The sequence below is a fragment of the Microtus ochrogaster genome, chromosome 7, assembly GCF_000317375.1.
Source record: "Microtus ochrogaster isolate Prairie Vole_2 chromosome 7, MicOch1.0, whole genome shotgun sequence".
NCBI classification, from domain to species: domain Eukaryota; kingdom Metazoa; phylum Chordata; class Mammalia; order Rodentia; family Cricetidae; genus Microtus; species Microtus ochrogaster.
In genome coordinates, this window is record NC_022014.1 from 83,265,274 (window position 1) to 83,269,089 (window position 3,816).

The window sequence follows — 3,816 nt, forward strand, 5'->3', positions numbered from 1 at the left end:
GGAGTCAGGACAGTCCCTGGACCAGAGACCCCAAGACAGGAGTCAGGACAGTCCCTGGACCACAGACCCCAAGAGAGGAGTCAGGACAGTCCCTGGACCCAGCTGGAAGCCAGGGAGGCTGAAGCTTCCTAGAGGAGTGGCTCTCTCTTTATTTTTCTGACACAGGGTTTGCTACACACTCCAGGCTGGCGTCAAACTCACAGTCCTCCGGTGTCACCCTCCCGAGTGTGAAGATTGGTTGTGCACCACAAGGTCAGGCTGAGGTCAAGTTTCTCAACTACTGTGGCACGGGAAGCAAGACCCTCTGGGCACCCTTGTGCACTGTTTCTTGGGTGCATGCTCCCACAAGACCCCACACAGCGCAGCGCTGTGCAGGGAATCTGGGTTACACAGACTGCACATCCAGCCATCATGTTACCCACAGCAGTGCCAATAACAGCTGGACACATGTGAGCTGGTGAGGGGGGTACCCTACTGGCCCAAACACTAAGACAACGTCACCTCTCTCCCGCGGTGGGGTGATCATGTTGCTGGCTTTCCTAGGGCCTTTTCCTCCTGACGGGCCTACAATCGATGGATTCTGCCGCACTGCAGACCCTCGTCATGCCCCAGGCGCCACCTAAGCCCCTCTCCACTGGGCATCTGAGATGACCCCAGTGCAGCTGCTGCTATTTCTGACTTGGCCTGGCCTCCTCAAGATTCCTGAGAGGCACTGGTTCCTGGTTCCACAATTCTGTGAGAGGAAATAGCGAGGTGGCCTCATGCCTAGTCAGGACCTTTACTGGTTCCCTGCTTTGATATCTAAGAGCCAAAACTCAAAAATGGCTTCTGACTCGCAAAGATTTATTTGTACATACATGTGTGTGTGTGGCACATGCATGCCTGGTACCTGCAGAAGACAAAAGGTGCCAGGTAGCTCTGGACTCAAGTTATAAGCAATTGTGAGCCCCCAGGGAATGGAGCCCGGGTCTTCTCTAAGAGCAGCGGCATTCCTAACCACTGAGCCATCTCTGGCCTACTCTTTAAAGCAAATCAATAAAATCAGCACCAAAGAAGCCAGGTGGTGGTGGCGCACGCCTTTAATCTCCTGGAGGCAGAGGCAGACACCTCAGCAGGCCAGAGCCTGCTGTGCCTCATAGATGTGTGGGGCTTTTAGGAAGCCCTGACCTTTCTGTCAGGAACCATGTGGGGATGCTATCTTACCTGTGTCCCCTTAAGTCAGCACATATGTCCTACAGTACCTGGGTTCAGGACCCCTGGCCCCCATCACACCCTAAACTCTTTGCTTAAGCTCTGTGCAGCCCCAGCTTCCTGAGATTCAGCATCCTAATCCTTCTCACAAAGAAGGAAAGACTCAGGGAACAATGTTTATGGGGATGGCTAATCTCAGCACACTAAAACAGGTCCGGCCACAGCCTCCACAGGCATCTGCTCCCTAAGGAGCCGGTGGAGAAAGCTTGCACAACTGAGGGTGGCTGGCGCTGAGGCTGTCACAGAGATGGACTTTGGAAACTCACCAGAGCCCTGATGACATGGGCTGTCCTGTATCGAGGCTACCCTCGTTTTCAAGGCTCCAGTCCCCTAGCACCGCCATGGCAGGGAACAGAAACCAGGCTCTGGACACAGAGGCCAGGACCTGGATGGAAGTTAAATCAACCACTGAAGGAGTCTAGAGAAGCTTCCTTCCCATCATGGCCTACGGGCTCGGAAAGCCCTTCTCCATATGGGCACGAACTCTTACAGGAACCAGAGCCAGCCTCCCAGGTCACTTTCTAACCCAGCTCAATGCATTCCATATTTCTTCCAGCAGAAATGACCTTTCGCTGAAGCCACAAGAAAAGTCGTGTCTCCCCAGATGCACTTCCCACCAACCAGTGGGCAAGGCAAGCCCTTGAGGCGTAGCGTGGGCTGGAAGACAACCAACTGCTGCTGCATCCTGGGTCAGAGATCCCTGACGGGAACAGAGCCCAGGGGACTCTGGTACGCCCTGGTGCTCTGCCCCTACGGACCCAATGAAGTAGGCTCTCCTAAATGCTCTGAACCAAAGAGAAAAGCACCTGCTGGTCATGTTATGTCAGTTGTTTTCAATGGGGATTATCATTTACCAGTTCCACGGAGACCGACGAGGAAAGAAAACATTTCCTCCGTGACTTTGAATGATTTATTTCAACCTCCAGCTTTTTGAGCTTAACCAAAAAGAAGAAAGATAAAATCACCCAGAAATAAGAAACGTTAACTCTGTGGATGCTAGGAGATCTCTGTGAGTTCAAGGCCAGCCTGGTCTACAGAGCAGTTCCAGGACAGCCAGGACTACACGGAGAAACTCTGTCTCGAGAACAAAATGAAAGATCCCCATTAGGATCTGCCTTGGAAAATGAGTTCACAGTACAAAGTTCCCACGACAGAGTAGAGCTGACAAGAAGCCCCAGTCCCCACTTGCCTTCCACTTCCTGGGCACAGGTTGGTGAACCAGCTCAGACCAGACATGCACAGTGAGAGAGTAGCAAGTTCTGGTTAACTTACCCCGGGGCCGTACAGGAAAGGGCACTGTGCAGTATATTCCAACCACAATCTAGGGAACCCAGAAAACAGACTCCGCTCCACCTGGTACTTGAGGGATCCCCTACCTCAACGTACCCCCAGCTCCATTCTGAAAGCAGATACTGGCTCCTGTAAACCCAGAGCACAGGCCAGTGGGATGCATATCAAACTGTTTCTGGAGTCCAGGGAAACAGGCTCTGCATGCTGGACACCACACACACGCCCCGTTGATGGTCTCCAGCCTCCCCTTGCTGGGCTTGTCCTCCTCCTGTTACACAAAGCTGCCAACTTCTGGCTCTGTGGGCAACTGCTGGCCAGGCCTGCCTCGCCACTGACAGTGAGACCCCAAGAGAGAGCTCTAGAGCTTGAGAGAGCCGAGGGAACAAGGCTAAAGACAGAGGCTGTCTTCTCACCCGGGGTGACAGCACCTATCAGCAAACACCTACGGGAGCTCTTGGTGACACTTCTGCCAGAGCCACAGCCAGAGCAGAACGTACCAAAGACAGCACTCAGAGCCGCTGACGCTGACACAAGGCGTCCCTTAGTGAACGCGGCCAAGCAGGAACTAACTTCCCGGGGCAGTGTGGGAGGCCAGGGGTCCAGATTCTCCCGAAGCCGTCCTAGGCTGAGGGTCGGTACCCCTCACTGCCGACCATGTACGATGAAGTCCTCTGGACTCCAGCCCTGTCTGCTAACAGCCTAGCAGCTGCAAGGAAGACTGAGAAGTCAGGGAGGGAACTCCATCCCAGGCAGCCGCAGGCTCAGGGAGAGACTGGCATGGCCTCAGAGCCAGGCTAGCTCCCGCTCTGCTACTGCTTCCTGCAGCGGAAGAGCAGCTTTGGAAGCGGGATCTCGGTCGATAAGCAGGATCCGGTGTGCCAGACATCTGATTTCAGAGCGCCCTGCTGACTGCAGTTCTGGCATCGATCCATCCTAATGTAGTCCAGAGCCGGCCAGCAGAAGAGACACAAATCCACCCCCTACCGTTCACTCAGGCTTGGGAAATAAGAGGTCTGACCAAGGCCGGGGTCCACAAACATCCTATAGCCCCTCCCCCCGTTACCCAAAGCTGTGGCTCCACAAGGAGCCCTGACTCCTAACACAGGAGAGCCCCAGAAGTGGACAGGCAGGGGACATACTTTTTCACTCAGGATAAAGAAGTTCAGAGACAGAACATACAGCCGAGACCAGGCTCCAGTCAACAGTGTGGGTGTCTATGCCCCCAGGATCAGGCAGCCTCACTCTGGCTGTGGGACAGAAGGCTAGCTCACTCTG

General features: G+C 54.4%; 1 protein-coding gene across 5 annotated transcripts in view; it reads right to left on the minus strand.

The window, feature by feature from the left end:
* Positions 1–3,816, minus strand: part of Slc38a10 (solute carrier family 38 member 10) — a 55,630-nt gene that overhangs the window by 12,688 nt on the left and 39,126 nt on the right. The window lies entirely within an intron of this gene.